The following is a 20,405-nucleotide window of genomic DNA, read 5'->3' as shown; positions in this document are numbered from 1 at the left end:
TGTTTAAATATGTGTTATCAAGGTTCACCTTTCCGTGGTATATTCTTTTACAGTTATTTTAAACCTTCTCTAATCTCTGGTTCGAAGTCTAATCTCTTTCCTATATTGTCTGCTTTTTCTTCACTCTTAAAAAATTACTCAGGCTTTCGTGACATTTATCGGTGTTAAAACGTTTTAGATGTATTAATGCTTCTTACTATTTGCTTTTTATTAAATAATATCACTTTTATCTTTATTAATAACTTCTCCTTTGTTTTGTGTTTTATATTTTTATTCCTATTTCTTAATCTAAGCACTTTAATCATTTATTATATTTCTTCTTAAAAATATTTTCAATTGTAAGTATTCTTTGGAGAAGTTTTATGGTGACAACCACTTTGGTATTAGTACATTCTATCTTATTGTTGCCTTTCTAGTATCTAGACAGTAGCACTTAGTGTCTTTTTAAGTCTTTGATCAAAGATTTATCTAGTGTGAATTTCTTGTCAAGCGATTATTTTTTCCGTGAATTTGTTATTACATATTTTCATTTTATCATATGTTGATCTGATAATTTATCTTGCTGTTTACTTTTGAATTAGTTAATTTTAAAAATTATGGCCTGGTACATATTTTTGGTTAATGCCCCAAGTATATGTGTATATATACATATATATGTATGTGTGTATATATATACATATATATGTTCTACTTAGATATATGAGGCTGGTTCTACAAACAAATTATTAATTCAGCTTGATTAGCATTTAGTTTTTCTTGTGTCTTTTTTATCTTTTGTTTATTTTTATATGTTCAATTCTTAAAGAGGCATATTAAGTCTCCCACTATATGTGAATTCTTTTATCAAGTTTCTTTATGATCAAGTAGTTTTTTACTTTATGTACTTGGCTGCTGTGTTTTATACATGTAGATTTATAATGGTTACTTATTGTTTTATCATACCTTTTATTATTACCTAATATCTGTTGGTATTATGTTTATTGACTTTAGCTGATGTCTGTGTATAATCTCTGTGCTAAATATTTTTTCAATTTTTTTTTCCTTTTAAGTGTTTTTGTTGCTTAGCAATGTTGTCAAGCTTTGCGTTTTAACGGGAGTTTTTTAGTACATATACATTTAATGTATGACATATATACCTTGCTTTTACATTTATTATGCAGCTGATAGTTTTCTTCAGTTTTAAAAACAATTATATGACCAAAGTATATTTTTTTTCATTATATTTTCCTTCTGAGTATGTTTATAAGATGTACTATTTTTCTATATTTCTTTTATCTTGACTTTCCCAATCACACTTGTTTGCATAATTCATTTCTACTTAAAATAATGGAAACTTAGGAGGAAAATCATGCATTGGAGACTTTAGTCATGCTTCCCCTTGAATGGGTGGCATTTATAGAATCTAAAGGAAAATGTGAACAATTCTTTCTCAACCAGGATGCACCTTACCAGATTCCCATTTTTCATTGGAAGGGATGAAAGATTAATTTAGGCTCTTGAAGTATCATCCTGAAATAATGATTACCATCAGCCTTTACAACACAATGTGCCTACATGGTAGATTTATAGGAAATGTCCTACCTCTATGCTTTAGCTGTCACTGACTTCAGCCATTTTTACAGGCCAAAAAATAAAAAGCCTGTAATTTGTTCGAAGACATGTACCTCTCTTAAACTCTGAGTAGACAATGTTGACAAATTACATGTTGACCTATTTTAAAAGTCCTCATTTAAAGCTGAATCACATTTAAAGGTTTCAGAGGACCTGCCCTATATCTTTTCAGGTCAGAATCGCTGTAAAAGTAGGGGTTCTCTTGATGGATGGGCTAATTTTTGTATTTCACTAAAGCACAGGTATAAATAGATACTAATGATTTTTTAGAATCCTTGATGGCTTCTCGCATGCTCTACATATTAATTATCTAATCATTCTAAGTTCTTTGATTTTTCTCAGGAGGAGGTTGCTGCAGGATGTCAAAGATTTTACAGCTTGAGTCTGTGGACGCATTAAATAGATACGAAGCATGGATCACATGTGAGAAGCAAAGTTGTCACAATGGTGTATAATGATTATGCTAGCCATACTCATTAATCCAGATTCCTTAGAAGTTTAATATAAATAATATATATCACACAATTGTATTGCCATTCCAGAAATTTGTACTAATGGATGTAGTAAAGGAAGCTGCAAGTTTTTGAGGCTTAATATATTAATAAGGATAAACCAGATTATGCCACAGCAACAAGAAATCCCTGAATCTAAGTGCCTTCAAATAGTAAATATTCTTTCTTTTTTCTCACATAATTTGTCCAGTACAAGTTGCTCAAGCATAATGGATAGTATGGTAATTTGAAGCACCAGTCTAGTTTAATAATCACTATATTAAACACTGCCTGTTGCTCTGTCAGAGAGAAGATAAATAAATGCTGGGAACTCTCAACTAAATGCTCTTCTCAGATCACTATCATACCCATTTACAACTCATTGTGAAGAAATGGCCATGTAACCCTATGCACCCAAAAGTGGACTGTGAAGTGTAGGACTGACTACCTCACAGTATATGGGCAGAAACTATGTTTTCTTTATATTTCAGTCGTGAATATACAAAATTCAATTTTGGATATGTCCAATCAGTATTATATTCTGTTCTCATGGAGACTGTGTAGCAGGTGGCCTGTCAAATTCCATCAAGTTAATCACGCAGAGCATATGGTGAGCATGGAATGATTTCTTAGACTTTCCTGCGGAAAATTATTTCTGTTTTATTACTACATGACAAAGATCTTTCGGTCTGATCTTTGGGTCTTTATGAGAAACAAGCTTTTGATATTAAAAAAATATTGACTGAAGTATAAATAAATGTAATAAAATAAAAATAAACATATTCTGTGTATGTTCTAATTTCGTGTTAATAAAATATGTAATAAGTGAATAATATTCTAGTGAAGTCATGCACCCTAATAATTTGTTACAATTTTGCTATTTTGAAGCATTTAGGTTTCATATTTTCAAGTCATAAAGAACATTAAAATGGACAAATAATTGTAAAACATTTTTCTAAATTTTTAGGTTATTTACACAAACAAATAGAAAAGAAATTATTGAGACAGATATTAGTATGCTCAAAATTCTTTGCCAAATTTCTTAGCTGTTGAATTATATTTATATTCAATATGTTTATAGAACAAATGCTATGTGCTAACCACTTTCCTAAGTGACCACATACTCATAAAACACACACACCACACACCAAAGAACAATCTAGGGTATTATGAAGTTTACATTACTGTGGCATGAAACTAATAATAAAAAGTAAATTAATAAGATAATTTCAGACTGCCAAAAGTGCCATGATACAGCACATAGGGATATTATGATAGAGATTTGAAGCCTCTTTAGGAACTAGAAGGAGGGATCTCTTTACAGAAGGTTTATCTGAGCTGATAACTAAATTATGTGAGGAAAAAAAACAATCTAGGTGAATGCTTTGTGTGAGATTTTCATCAATAAGTGAATGACTGTTATACGGCATATGGGCAGTATTCTCAGTTGTTTACATAGGTAGATCTCATAGATGAAAATTTGTGTTTTTGGAACCATTGTAGAAAACTGACCATAAATGAGTGGATAGATTTGTAGGCTCTTGGTTCTGTTCCATTGGTCCATATGTCTGTTTTTATGGTGGTAACATGCAGGTTTTATTACTATAGGTCTGTAATATATTTTGAAATCAGGTAGTATAATGTCACCAGCTTTTTTTTCTTCATTTTGCTCAAAATTGCTTTGGTTATTTGGGGTCTTTTCTGTTGAATTTTTAGATTGCTTATTCTATTTCTGTGAAAATTATCAGCAGAATTTGATTGAGATTACACTGAATCTACTGATTACCTTGAGACATTTTCACATTATTTATTCTTCCAATCCAAGAACACGGAAAGTCTTTCCATTTATTTGGCTCTTTTCCAATTTCTTTCATCAATGTTTGCTTTGTTTGTTTGTTTGTTTGCTTTTGAGATGGAGTCTCACTCTGTCACCCAGGCCAGAGTGGAGTGGCACAATCTTGGCTCACTACAACCTCAACCTCCTGGGTTCAAACAATACTCCTGCCTCAGCCTCCCGAGTAGCTGGGACTACAGGCATGCACCACCATGCCCAATAATTTTTGTGTTTATTTTAGTAGAGATGGGGTTTCGCCATGTTGGGCAGGCTAGTCTGGAACTCCTGACCTCAAATGATCCGCCCACCTTGGTCTCTCAAAGTTCTGGGATTACAGGCGTGAGTCACTGTGCCTGGCTTCATCAATGTTTTATAGTCTTTAGTATACAGATCTTTTACCTCATTCATTAAATTTATTCCTAAGTATTTTGCTTTTTAATGCTATTATAAGTAGGATTATTTTCTTGATTTTTTGTATAGTTCTTTGTTAGTGTACAATAATGCTACTGATTTTTGTATATTGATTTTTCCTTCTGTTACTTTAGCAAATTTGTTTATTCCAATAGTCTTTTGGTGGAGCATTTAGAATTTTCTATTTATAAGATCATGCCATGTTAGCTTGCTTTAACTTATTTTATTATTTAGAAGTCTTTTATTTCTTTCTCTTGCTTAATTGTACTCACTAAGACTTTCAGTACTATATTGAATCCAAGTGACTTTTGTCTTTTTGTTCCTGATCTTAGAAGTTTGTAAATTTTTACTACTGAATGTCATGGATATTAGCTGTGGGCTTGTGATATATGGTTATTATTGTTGAGGCAAATTCCTTGTATACCTAATTTGCAGAGAGTCTTATCAAGAAAGAATTTTGAATTTTGTCAAATGTTTTTACTGCATCTATTGGTATGATCATAGGTTTTTTGTTCTTTACTTTGCTAATGTGATATATCTCATTCATTCATTGACCTAAATTGAATCATCCTTGCATCCCAGGAATAAATCTTACTTCACCATGGTGAATGATCTTTGTAATGTGTGTTGGATTTGGGTTTGCTAGTATTTTGTTGAGGCTTTTGTGGCTGTGTTCAACAAGGATATTAGCTTCAAATTTTCTTTTCTGATAGTGCGTTTGGCTAGCTTTGGTATCAAGGTAATTTTGGTCTCAAAAAATGAATTTGGAAGTGTTCTTACTGTTCAATTTTTTTGGATGAGTTGAGGAAGAATTGATATTAGTTCTTTCAGTGATGGTGAAATTCAGGCATAAATCCATCAGAACTTGCACTTTCCTTTTGATGGGAATATTTTTCTTAATTAATCTACTTGCTTGTTATTGGGTTGTTCAGATTTTTACAATTTCTTTGTGATTCAGCCTTGGAAGGTTGTATCTTACTAGGAATTTACCCGTTTATTCTAGGTTATTCAATATGTTAGAATATAATTGCTCATAGTAGTCTCTTATGATCCTTTTACTTCTCTGGTATCAGTCGCAGTGTTTCTTATTTCAGTTCTTCTTTTATTATTTGTGCCTTCTTTTTTTCTTAGTGAAACCAAATATTTGTCAGTGCTGCTTATAATTTCAAAGAAACCTCTTATTTTTTTTTTCTGTTGTTTATTTAGTCTCTATTTTATTTATTTCCACTCTAATTTTTGTTATTTTCTTTCTTCTGCTAATTTTGGGCTTTGCATTTCTTTTTTTTTTAGTTCTTTGAAAAATAATTTCAGGTTGTTTATTTGAGATATTTCTTTTTTTAGTGTAGAAATCTATCACTATAAAATTTCCTCTTAGAACTGCTCTTGGTTTTTGGTGCATCTCATAGGTTTTAGTATGCTGTATTTCCATTTTTGTTTGTCTAAAGACATTTTTAGTTATCTCTTTTAGGTACAGTCTCTTCAATAAGTGGTGGTCGGAAAACTGGATATTCACATGCAGAAGAATGATATTAGACCCTTACTAGCACCATAGAGATAAATGAACCCAAAATATAATAAAAACTTAAATAAGTAAGAAACTTTAAAGGTACTAGAAGAAAATATAGAGTTAAAAACTTCTTGACATTTGTCTAGGCAATGATATTTTTGATACGGCTCCAAAAGGACAGGCAACAAAAATAGACAAATGGGATTATATCAAACTAAAATACTTCTGCACAGCCAAGGAATCAATCAACAGAGTGAAGAACTACATTTTTGGAGAATGTGCCTCAGATTGGAAGAAAATATTTGTAAGCCATGCATCTAATAAAAGGTTAATATCTAAAATATATAAGGAACTCAAACAACTTAATACCAAGACAACAATCCAACTAACATATGGGCAAAGAACCTGAATAGATATTTCTGAAGAGTACATACAAAATGCTAACAGGTATATAAAAAGGAACTTAACATCGCTAACCATCAGGAAAATGCAAACTAGAGCCACAATGTGATGTTATTTCACCTCGGTAATAGTGACATTTTATCAAAAAGAAAAAGATAACAAGTGTTGGTGAGAATGTGGTGATAAGTGAACACTCGTACACTGTTGGTAGGAATGTAAGTTAGTGTAGCCATTATGGAATACAGTATGGAGGTTCCTCAAAAATTAAAAAAAGAACTAGTATATGATTCAGCAATCCCACTGATGGGTATATATTCAAAGAGAATAAAATCAGTATGTGAAAGAAAAAGCTTTTCATAAAGTCCAACATCCTTCATAATAATAATGCTCAAGAAACTAGGTATCAAAGGAACATACCTCAAAATAATAACAACCATCTATGACAAAGCCACAGCCCACATCATACTGAATGAGAAAACCCAGAAAGCATTTATCTTGAAACCTGGAATAAGACAAGGGTGTCCACTCTCTTCACTCCTATTCAAAACATTATTGAGAAGTCCTTGCCAATGCAATCAGGCAAGATAATGAAATAAAGGGCAACCAAATAGGATAAGAAGAAAAAAATATCTATCTTCGCTGACAATATGATTCTACACAGAGAAAATCCTAAAGACTCTGCCAAAATGCTCCTAGAACTGCTGAATGATTTCAGTAAAGTTTCAGAATATAAAATCAATATACAAAAATTATTAGCCTTTTCTATACACCAGTAATATTCAAGCTGAGACCTAAATCAAGAAAGTAACCCCATTTACAGTAGCTTTGAAAACAAAATAAAATATCAAGGATTACCTCTAACCACGGAGGTGAAAGATATCTAGAAGAAGAGCTACAAAACTGTTGAAAAATAATGTCAGGTTGTTAATTTGAGATATTTCTTTTTTAAAATGTAGGAATCTATCACTATAAAATTTCCTTTTAGAACTGCTTTTGGCTTTTGATGCATCTCATAGGTTTTAGTATGTTGTGTTTCCATTTCTGCTTGTCTCAAGATATTTTTAATTATCTTGAGAAATCAGATATTGAAAGAAATCAGAGATGACACAAACAAATGGGAAAACGTTCTATGCTCATGGATTGGAAGAATCAATATCATTAAAATGGCCCTACTGCCCCAAACAATCTACATATTCAATGTTATTCCTATCAAGTTACCAATGTCATTTTTCACAGAGTTAGAAAAATATACTCTAATATTCATATTGAAACCACAAAGAACCTGAATAGCCAATATGATCCCTAAACAAAAAGAACAAAGCTAGATGCATTGCATTACTTGACTTCAAACAATACTATAAGGCTACAGTAACCAAGACAGTATGATACTGGTACAAAACAGACATATAGACCAATGGAACAGAACAGAATACCCAGGAAATAAAGCAGCACACCTACATCCATCTGATCTTTGACAAAGTCAACAAAAGGAAGCAATGGGGAAAGGACTCCCTATTCAATAAATGTTTCTGGAATAGCTGGCTATCCATATTCAGAAGAATGAAACTGGACCCCTACCTTCACTTATATACAAAAATTAACTCAAGATGAATTAAAGCCTTGAATGTAAGACCTTGAACTGTAACAGTCCTTCCAGAAAACCTAGGAAACAACATTCTGGACATCTGCCTTGGGAAAGAATGTATGACTAAGCCCTCAAAAACAATTGCAACAAAAACAAAAACTAAGAAGTAGGACCTAACTAAATTAAAGAGCTCTGCACAGCAAATAAACTCTACACAGAGTAAACACACAACCTACAGAATGGGAGACAATATTTGCAAACTGTGCAACCAACAAAAGTCTAATATCCAGAATCTAAAAGGAATTTAAATTTTTCAACAAGTAAAAAGCAAATAACTCCATTAAAAATGGACAATCCCAGCACTTTGGGAGACCGAAATGGGTGGATCACGAGGTCAGGAGATCGAGACCATCCTGGCTAACACGGTGAAATCCCGTCTCTACTAAAAAAAAAAAATACAAAAAACTAGCCAGGCGTGGTGGCGGGCGCCTGTAGTCCCAGCTACTCGGGAGGCTGAGGCAGGAGAATGGCATAAACCCGGGAGGCGGAGCTTGCAGTGAGCTGAGATCTGGCCACTGCACTCCAGCCTGGGTGACAGAGCAACACTCCGTCTCAAAAAAAAAAAAAAAAAAAAAAAGGGCAAACAACATGAAAAGACATTCTGCAAAGGAAGACATACAAGCAGCCAATGAACATTAAAGAATTATCAACATCACTAATCATTAGATGCAAATCAAAACCACAATAGGATACCATCTTGCACCAGTCAGAACTATTATTAAAAGGTAAAAAAAACACCAGTTGCCAAGGTCGTGGATAAAAGAGAACACTCACATACTGTGTTCTCTTTTACCTGAGGGAATGTAAACTAGTTAAGCCACTGCAAAACCAGTTTGGAGATTTTTCAAAGAACTTAAAACAGCACTACCCCATTTGAGCCAGCAATCCCAATCCCATTACTGGGTATATAGCAAAAAAAAAAAAAAAAAAAAAAAAAAAAAAAAAAAAAAAAAGGTTATTTTACCAAAAAGACACTTCTACTTGTGTGTTCAGTGTGTTCATCACAGCAGTATTCACAACAGCATAAACATGAACTCAGCTAAAGAACTCATCAATGGTGGATTGGATAAAGAAAATGTGGTACATAGACACCATGAAATACTGTGCAGCCATAAATAGGAATGAAATCATGTCCTTTGCAGCAACATGATTGCAGCTGAAGGACATTGTCCTAAGTGATTTAACACAGGAACAGAAAACCAAATACCACATGTTCTCACTTATAAGTGAGAGCTAAACATTGGATACAAATGGACATAAAGGTAGCAACAATAGACACTGGGAACTACTAGAGGAGAGGAAAGAAGAAGGGAGGAAGGGTTGAGAAATTAACTATTGAGTATTATGTTCTGTACCTGGGTGACAGGATCAATCATACTCCAAACCTCAGCATCACACAAGATACCCAGGTAACAAGCCCACACATATACACTTGAATCTAAAATAAAAGTTCAAATTATAAGAAAAAAGAAAGAAGTCAGTATGGCAAAGATACATCTGCACTCTCATGTTCTTTTGAGCATTATTCACAATAGCCACATTATTCACGATAGCAAGCTATGGAATCAACACACACTCATCAACAGATGAATGGATAGAGTGTGAGATTTTATATATATATATATATATATATATATATATATATATATATATATATATATATATCTCAGTGGAATACTATTCAGCCCTAAAGAAATAAGTAAATTTTATCATTTGCAGCTACAGAGATGAACCTGGAGGACATTATGCTAAGTGAAATATGCCAGACACAGAATGACAAATATTATGTGATCTCAATTGTATGTGGAACCTAAAAATTTAAATTCATAGAACCAGAAAGTAAAATGATGATTGTCACAGCCATGATTGTCAGAGCCTGGGGCATTTGGAGGATACAGAGACGATTGTTAAATTTCAGTTAGGCAGGCTGGATAAATTTTGGAGACGTAATGTATAGCATGGTGACTATAGTTAATAAGAATGTGTTGTATATATGAAAATTAAGAGAGTAATCTTAAATGTTCTCAATAAACCCACAAAATAGATAAATATGTGAAGTGATGATATTTGAATTATGGTGATTTAATCACATCACAATGTCTCAAAACATCACATTATATGCTACAAATATGTACAATGTTTACTGGCCAGTTATACCTTAGAAAAGCTAAAGAAAAAGAAAATTTATGTGGGACATGTTCACATTTGAAATGTAAATAGTCCTACAGGGGAGAATAAATTCAATAATCCATCATTAACGCCTGATGTGTAACTGATATACCAAGTCCTGGAGTGAAGGAAGGTGAACTGGGATTCTGAGGGTAGAGAGAGAAGGTTGGGAATCTCTGGTATTGAGCTAAAAAAAGGGCAGGTGGGGAGTTATAGGCTTATGGAAAGAGCTCTGAACCATGGCAAAGAGTGGCTATAAAGATTGGTGAATAAGCAATAATCGTTAAGTCTCTATATTTCAGCCAAAGAGAAGCCTGGTTACATCACCTGCTTCTTTTATTCTTTGTCAATTGTCTTTCTGCTTATTTCTCATTATCTATCCATCTCGTTTTATTGCTATTACTTTTTTTTTTTACTTTCGTAAGAAAGCATTAAAAATACATTACTCCACTCTGATTATGAAATGATTTTGCCAAAAGTCCTTAAACATCCACCAAGGTAATTGTTGCTAGTTGAATAAGCACTGATATTCTGAGACTAGAAATTCAATATAGGATTCATTTAAGCGTCAAAATGGCTTCTGGGTGTCCTTTTTACTCATTATCTTAAGTTGTCTGGAAGCCTGATTTAAACATAAAACTGTTTTTCTCCCCATGTGCACAGTATAATGAAACAAAATAACTTCGTAAAATTAAGCCAATATTTATTATTTGGAGAAAACATCCATCATTTTTCCAGAGAGGACATATTCTTCACATTCCAGAACTCTAAACAAAAGTGTTTACATACTGTGGCACTACCCATGGATACATATAATAGACCTTTCATTACTCAGAAAGACATTCTGAGCTGACCGAGAACATATATAAATTTCCTGTGTGTATCCCAGAAACAGGGCTTTTACTGTCATAATTAGCATTAAGCATCAGAAGCCCATCCTCCAACTTAAGATCCATATTCACTGCCCTTTCCAAATGAAAAACATTAACAAGGTTATAATACTGCCTAACATGATGCAAACATCTTGTATAGAACTGAAAATGCACTAACACCTTCCTCAAAACACAAGGACCTTGAGTGATGTTTACTATTCTACTTGATATGCTGTAACTTAGATACTACAATATAAAATAAGCAATACTTAATATTATATATATTTTTATATATACTATTATATAAAGTCCATATACATTCTATGTTACATGATAAGGGAATAAGAGATAGGAGATACAAAGATATTTGATATATATGCAAACACACAAACATATTCATAACAAAATAAGGAGGAACACTCATGTCAGTTACATTCTTCATTTCTGCAACTGGTTACATCCTGTAATTGGTATTTATAATTATCTTTTTTCACTATCCATTCTGTATTCTCTTTACCTTCAGCAGGTATCTGAGCTGATCATGGTTTCTACCAAGTGGGGTGATGCAAAAGTTTATTCCTAAAGGATCTGGGTCATGCATGGTCCTGCTGGATTGGGTTGTTGTCATTTTCCAATGACCCTAATAACAGGACATAGTAGCACAAAGAAACTCTCTAAGGGAGATCCCATATTCCAAACACACTCTTCTTTACCTCCCTTGTGAAGTAGTTGCCCAATTTCCACTCAGTAATCAGGAACAATCACCCCAGTCACCATAGTAACTCTTTGTTTGCCTGTTGAGTAAGAGACATAAAGAGTTCAAAGTGGCTAAGCAAGAGTTTTAATTTCAAATTTAATGCAATTGCTGTTGTGTCTCCCGGTGGATGGATTTCTCTCTTTGGAACTGTGACTTCTAGGTCAGCAGAACATAAAAGTTTTGGGAGCAGAAATCAAAAATGTTGCCAGTAAGACACTGGGCATAACAATGAGTGGTCCTACTCCCATATCCAATTCTTAGTTTCTAGACTCATGAATCCTGGTTGTGGGAGGAACAGCACTGTGCATTGCATGCTGATTCAGAGCATATATAGCCTTCTGGGTAATTTTGTACCAGTCCTATAAGGTATTACTCCCTAGCTGGCACTGTAAATAATGACTTATTTCCTCTTTAGGATGTGGGGAACATGATAAGACCAGTAAATTCCATGAGCATGGGCTGATTACTGCACTTCTTTTGCTATGAAGTGAGCTACTTGAACAGATGCTATGTGTGGAATGTCCAGACATTAGAAAAGGCATTCTGTCAGTCCACAGATGGTAGTCTTGGCAGAAGCATGGCATCATACAGGGAAAGCGAATCCATATCTGGCGTTAGTGCCTTTTCCAGTAAGAGCAACATCCTATTCTTATAAGATAGAGGTGGTCGATTGTCATCAACCTTCAACCACGTAGCTGTCTGATAACTTCAGGAAATGGTGCCAGATTGGAAACTCAGAATTGGTTTCTGATGCTGGCAGATTGGACATTTAGAGGTGGCCATAGCTAGGTTAGTCTTGGCGAGTGGAAATCTACTTGCTTATTCAACATATAACTTCATCCTAGTGACTATGGTCACCTTGTTCGCAATCCAACTGAGTCTTAATAGGAGTGGCTGAGGAAAGAGACCAATGGATATCCATAGAATGGGTCAACGTGTACATTTGATTAGTAAAATCCTCCTCTGGTTAGAGGTGAACATTCACATGGGACACAAATATTCTCATAGGTTTTTTTGGTCCATTCATAGAGGTTTATCTATACATCTCTTCCCAAGATTTCCTTGTCACACATTTTCCAATTATGTTCTTTCCAAGTATTTGACCATATAGTTAAATCATTGGCCACAGTCCATGAATCAGTATATAATCACACATCTGACCATTTATTCTTCCAAGCAAATAAAACCTGTTCTAAATTCTGCCTACTTGGGAGAATTTCCTTCACCACTGTCCTATAGAAATATCCCAGAAACGGGCAGTAGAAATATCCCAGAAAGTTGTCACGTAGTCTGGCAGGTAATCTCTGCATATAGCACAGAACCATCTGTAATCCATGTTTGTCTTCTCTTGCTCTGGCAAATGACCATAGAAAACTCCCATGAGGTGCAGGACAGAGGAAAGAGGGCTGTATAGCAAGAGTGGGGACTATGGATATTTGGACTGTTTCACGTAATTTATTTAGGACTTGCTCAGGACAGATTACATATTTTCCATGTTCATTTGATGATGAAGTCTTGCTGTGCATGTGCGATTTTATGGCTTTGTGGGTCAGATAAAGCCCAGCATGCTGGGCTGCTCAGGTCACATGGTAACTTAGTGGACCATGGTCTGTAAGCCATAGTAGGAAGCCATTCCTGTTTCTCAAAATGAGAGAAGTTATCTGCAGAGAATGACAGGGCTTTGCTTCAAAATCCTAAAGGCCTACACTGTATTCATTTACAGGAGACTGCCAAAGGCTTTAAACAACATCCCTATCTGCTGTTGACATGTCAATAAATATTGGATCTGCTGGATCATATTCCCCAAGTTGCAGACCAGTGTACACAGCAGCCTGAACTTGTTTCAGAACCTATATTTGTTCTGTGCCCTGACTCAAAGCAAATGGCTTTTGAATCACTGAGTAAATAGGTGAGAGTGACATCCAAATAAAGAATATGATACCTCCACAACCCAAAGAGGCCCACTAGGATACTGTGCTTCTTTTATGGTTGTGAGGGAAAATAGTTACAACAACTTGTCCTTCATAAGACAAATCTTAACAAGTATAAAATAATTAAATCTTACAAAAATATATTCTCTGATCATAATGGAATAAAACTCGTAACCAAAGAAAGAAAGATAAGAAAATCTCCAAAATATGAAAATTAAACTACATACTTTTGAATAATTCATTGTCAAACCAGAAGTCTCAAGATAAATTAGGAAACATTAGGAATTAAACAAAAAGGGAAGTATAACAAAATTTGTGGGACACAGCTAAAGCAGTACTTAAAAGAAATAAAAAGTAGGAAAAAAAAAAAAGCCACACATGAACGATACAAATTTATCTTAGTCAAACTAGAAAGTACAATATAAACTCAAACCAAGGATAAGAAAGAAACAATAAGGTAAAATAAAAAAATCAGTGACATTGAAAACAGGAAAACAATAGAGAACAATCAAGGAAACCAAAAGTAATCTCCTTGAAAAGGATGATAAAATTGATATACCTCAAGCAATATTTACAAAGACGGAAAGAAAATATATATTACCAGCATTGGGGACAAATGAGGATATAATTTTATCCCCTGCAGATATGAAAAGGATAGTAAAGTAATATAATGAAAAATTATAAACACACAACTATGAAAGCCTAGATGAAATGTGCCATTTTCTTGAAAACTGCAAACTACCAAAACTTACACATGGTAAAATAAATAGCTAAACTTCTTTATATCTATTAAAGAAATTTATGTCATAGGTCAAAACATACTGTAAAAGAAATCTCTGAGAAAATCTTTGAAACATTTAAATAAGCCATAACACCAATTATCCAGAATCTCCTCCAGAAAATAAAGGAGATAATATATTCAAACTCATTTTATGAGGTCAGAATTACCCTGAAATTAACAGAGTAAAACAAAAAGACTACAACCTGATATCTTTCATGGAAAGAGGTGAAAAAGTAAATTTCAACAAAATATTAGCAAATAAAATCTGGGGATATATACAAATAAAACTCCACTACAACCAAATGAGGTTAGTCACAGGATGGCAAAGCTGACTCAACATTCAAAAATCAATGTAACGCCTCTATCAACTACTACTCTAAAGCAGAAGTTGTCCAAGTCTGGTCCCAGGGTAAAATGTAGCCAGTGGACTATTTTTATGTAGATCACATTCTGAAAATAATGTTTACCTTTTAAACATTGTCTAAAAGAAAAAAGTCAGATGCAACAGAAACCATATGGCCCACAAAATCTAAAATATTTGGTTCTTTACTAGAAAAGATTGCTAACCCTTGATCTAAAGAAATAAACCACATTATTGTTCAATTTAGGCACAAAAGTATTTGACAAAATCCAACACTCACTTGTGATAAAAATCCCAGGCATACTAGATAGAGAAAGAAATTGCTCAACTTGATAAAGGGCATCTACAAAATGCTGCAGTTGACATCATACTTTAGAAAGACTGAATAGTTCTACATAGGATTAGGAGCAAAGCAAATATGTCCACTATCATCATTGCAACTGGACATCTTACTGAGTCCTAGTCTGTGTAATAAGTTAAAATATAATACAATTTAAAAAGAAATGAAATACATTTAACTTAAATAAAATAAAATACATTAAATTAAAAAAAAATAAAAGGCATTGATCTCTGAAAAGATTTGAAAGGAAGAAATAAAATTACCCCTATCTGTGGCCAACATAATTGTTTGTGTAGAAAATCCCAATAAATTGACCAAAAAAACCACAAAACAAACAGAAAACAATAATTAAAAAACTCTAATAAATGAGTTTATCAAGGTTATAGGATATGATGTCATCCTATAAAAAAAGTCAATCGTTTTTCTATATATTAGTCATGGCATTTGGAAACAGAAATTTCAAAATGAGTAGGGGAAAACTGGCAATTATTGAGTTCCCTTAGGAGACTAGAGTTTTCCCCTTTTTATATTATCACTCCTTGCATTGGTTTTAACAAGATTGACAACAGTAAGAAGTACAAGTGAAAAGATGTGAAGTGTCAAGAAGTAACAGAAACAAAACATAATCAGCAAAATGTAGGTAAATTTAGCCCATAGTCCATATTTTCTAGAGTTAAGGCTACACAGTGGTGACGTGAAACTATTGCCTTATTATTCCATGCTTAAGAGATGGGTGAGGAGCCTAGGGTTTTACCTAAAGCTGACTTTGGCTTTGGAGTGGGGAGTAAAGATTTCTGGCAATTCTGATAGAGGCTTCGTGTCCCTTTTGTTGTAACCATTTAAAGCCTTTATGAAAACTGTATTAAATCAAAACAAAACAGAGCAGGTATCTCTATTTTGTCTAAGGAATGCCTGACTTCTTTTGTTTTGTACCCACCACTTGTTAATTTCCTTAATTCTCCCTCAATGTTTAATTTCTATTTTTTAACATATGAAGCATCCCTGTCTTTTTAGCATAGTAAAGCCCCTGTAATCGACACTCTAAGGCTTTCACTTAATGTGAAACAAAAGTGAAGTGATCAAACAGATCCAGATAATCAAAAGTCAGTTTTAATCAAAGATAAATGCATCAATACTATCCATATTCTTACCTATACTTCTGTGGAATTAGGAAGCACAGAAGTACAGAGTTTTCCTTTATAGATAATCAAGGAAAAAGCATGAAGTGTTCATTCCTCTTGAAACAGAGTAAGTTCCTACATAGTAAAAGGTACATGGGATTTGGATTCGGACAGACACTGATTTAAATTTGAACTTTGCCTTTTACTTGCTGTATGAATTTGGGAAACTACTTAACTCTTTGAGTCTCGGTAACCTCATAGCAATGCCATAACAATAGCCAAATTGCAGAGCTTATGTGAGGATTAAGAAGGTGTCCAAAATTTGTAGAATACAGTAGCTACTGCCTTGGGATCTCTTTTTAGGCCTGATATAAGTGGTCTGAGACCCAGTAGCACCCCATCACCTTTGGCTGAGTTAAAACTTGCCCTCCCAGTTTGGTTGGTTGTGATATAGCCCACCTGTTTATCTACTAACCCCAAACCTAACACATCTCAGAGCTGCTAACTATGGTAGAATCTTGCAAATAAGTTCCATCTTCTCTTGTGTTTTCTTTAAAATAGCCCATCCACAGTCTCCCTTGGGAAAGCCTAAGGGGTAACCCCCATGAACTTAAAGGCGTTATCCCACACTGTCCCTCTTTCTCTCTCTTTTGTTCTCACACTCTCACTCCCTTTCTCTTTCCCTTCCAGCTGGTAGTGATGCTGCACCCATCAGCATCCCTAACCTCTCTGGGGCTTGTGCTTAATAAGTGTCTTCTGTTTCATGCATTTTAGTTTCATCTCCTCATTGTGTTTCACCTGACACACACACCCAAACATAACTTTCCCCTCTTCAGGGCTCTCCTAGAGTATGGCTATGTTGACTTAATGGCCATTCTCAAGAGAGAGATTTTAAGACCAAATTAGAGAGAAATCATAACAGTAAAAGTTATGATGTAAAGATAATAACTTCAGTCACGAACTGGGAAGAGTTTGAAAGCCAGATAAGTTTAAAGTGTTGTAATTATTTTTTTCCTATGGCATTTGTGAAGCCCTTATTCAAAATTGGCATACTGTTGTATTGATATATGTGCTATATTTTATTTTGTGTAAACAAATTATCTTTCCTCCATACATTTATATGAAAGTATATTGGACTACACTAGTTATATCACTTATTATTGATTAGGCTATTATAGAAAGTCCCATAAAATTTTAGCAACTTATGAAAGAAAGGAGGAATAGAAATGTTCAGGCATCTACATAAGCTAATTATTTTGCAAAATTATACATCTAGTCTAAAATTATTGCTGTGTGTTATGTAGTGTTCCATTTGACAGTCTTGGCTTCCTGTGTGATGAGTTTAATTTGTGTCTAAAGTTTATTTTTAAAATAAATTACATTTATAATTTCTTTAATAGTATTTACTATAGAACAGAGGAAAATTTTACAGTAGAGACAGGGAAAACATACACTTAGTAATTATGGAACTTATATTATTGGATGGGTTGAAGAATTCAAATATTAATCAGGTTCTGTCATAATGCCCAATTAAGGGCCTCTTATTGCTCTTAGTGTTATTGTTCTGATAATATGGGTAAGATATCCGGTATTTAACTTTTTTATTTTTTTATTTCCACACAAAGATAACTAGATTTACAATTCTCACAAGAGGTCAAACTACTGAGAAGAACATGTAAAATACAGTATAGGAAATAAGGTTACTGTAATTCATGCAACCATAACTAATATTAATTAGCATTTACTGCACATTTAGTTCATTACAAAGAGTTTAATATACATTTTAAAATGCAATTTTTGCAATAATCTAATGAGAGTTATAGTTATTATTTACCTTTCACAAACTTTTACAGGGTCTTACAAACACTAACGACAAAGCTGGAGCCTTGAGACCAGAGTTAGCTGGTGTCACATCTGGGCTTAAACAAAGAGAATGCAGCCATATACCTGCCCTCCCACTTTGGTTGTTTGTCGTATAGCCCACCTTCTTTATGCTTTCCAATTCCAGAAGCGTAGTTACTTACCTTAAAAGCTAGATATGCTCTATCATTTTACAAATCTCCACTGCTTGTATAAAATTTCCTGTTCATTTGTACACTGTTAATGCATGTTGCTTTGCTTTTTCTAAAATTATTTATCAATTTGAGCAGTTCTTCCGGGTAGAGTAAGATGTTTCAGGGAGAATCATTCATGCACTGAGAGAACTGTCTCGGTGTGAGTACTATGTGCAATTTAGTGGAAAACCATTACACTTTAAAAAAATTTGTATGGTGTAAAAAGCTATATGTTAGATATAGCTACAAAGACAAATTACTCCAGTTATAAACTATATATCATAAAAAATAGCAGTAATCTGGCTTCAATAGATAGGGATAGCTTCTCTTGCCATCTTTTCTTTTACTTATCTTTTCCTCTTTAAAGGACCGTCACTATAACTCAACTGTGCTGTAACGTTCCCCATTCCTATCATTCCCTTGGGACTTGGGAAGTTTATAATGTGTGGGCTGGGACAGTTCTATTCCAGAGTCATGGGCATCGTGTACCTTTTAGTTACAGTTTATAGATAGAACGCTAATTATTTGCCTCTATATATGGCATAGCTAAAACATTCTATGTTCTGCATAATGAGCTGATCCAGGGTGACACCCAGGAAAGCTCTCAACTTTTCTTGTTGTTGTTGACAGTAACTTTCTATCTTAACGCAAAGATATCAGGTGATACTGAATTATAGTGGAAGTGATTTATGCGATGATTTTGTCAATCAGCACTCTTTACATTTAAATAGTACACTGTGGTTGGAATAAGAAGTATAAAATGATGGCCCCAGACTGCAAGAAGTTCATTCATGCAATTGCATTTTGTGCAGAAATTGCAAGAAAAGGAAATAAATACAGTAGAATAATGACTGCTTAATGAGAGTATACAAATGCTGTATGCCATAGAGAAGGGAAAGAAAACTACCATATTACTTGAAGGTGGAGTGGGGGAAGAGGGAGAGAGGGGAAGGGTAAAGCAATCTATTAGGTACTGTACTTGCTACCTGGGTGATGGGATCATTCATATATCAAACCTCAGTGACACAAAATTTACCCTTGTAACAAACTTGCACATGTACCCCAAACCCAAATGTTGAAAAAAACCTACCATACATCTGACTAAAAACTCTGCTTGTGAAACATGGGATTTAACTAAATGTTAAAATATCTAGCAAAAGCTGCTAGTAAAATGGTTGTATGTATGTTGAAAAATTTCTTGGATAATTGAGTCTACTTGGTCAGAAGTCTTTTTTTTTTTTTTTTTTGTTATTATTTGGTATCATGACACAACGCTCTCTCCTTTTTTGGTCTACATTATCTGGAATATTTGACAAGGAGGACGGAGTATGGCCTTCTCCACAGATTGAGCAAAGTAAACTCAGACTATCTTCTTCCTACCATTTTCAGCAGGGCAACATAGCAGATACTTGACAATTTTACATTTTTGATTATCTGAAAATTTGCACTCTTCAACACTGCCCTGAAAAAAATTCTTGAAATACAAAGAAATAAGCTGATAGTTCAATGGAAGAATTATTTAGATACAATATGTCAAGTCCCACACAGACACTGAAGGAAATAGTATCAGATACCATATGGCATTTGCAAACTGAATGAATAAAAAAATACCACTACATATATTTTTTATCAAAATATGGAAAAATTACTAATTACAACAGTTTTTTTTTTCTCTCCATTCTTCGCTCAATATTTTTATTACTTATTTACTAAATAAATTATTCTTAAAAACTTTTTCTCCACTTTTGGGGGTACATATTTTCAAAAGGCTCATAGGATGGGAGGTGAGATTCTCTAGGAGGCATGCTTTCAAGTAAAATCATGTAATTTCTAAACTAAATTCTGGAGAACGTAGGACTAGTCACACTCAGAGCTTTAGTCTCTTGAGTGGGTATCCTTGTTCTGAGAGAAATGAATCAATCGGACCTGCAGAAAGATTTTTCTTTGGGGCAATGTCTTCTCAAAAGAAATTCTGAATAGCACAGAAAAGCAATCCTTCAGCTGAGAGAAGCTTGGAAAGACACATCTACAGATTCATATTTAAAATTTAAAATGTAGTATGTTTTGTGGGTAAATCATCCTCCGGTCTATCCTAAAGAATATTCAGTACATTTTTCT

The sequence above is a fragment of the Macaca mulatta genome, chromosome 5 (genome assembly GCF_049350105.2).
Source record: "Macaca mulatta isolate MMU2019108-1 chromosome 5, T2T-MMU8v2.0, whole genome shotgun sequence".
Taxonomy (NCBI): Eukaryota; Metazoa; Chordata; class Mammalia; order Primates; family Cercopithecidae; genus Macaca; species Macaca mulatta.
Note: the sequence above shows the minus strand (reverse complement) of the source record.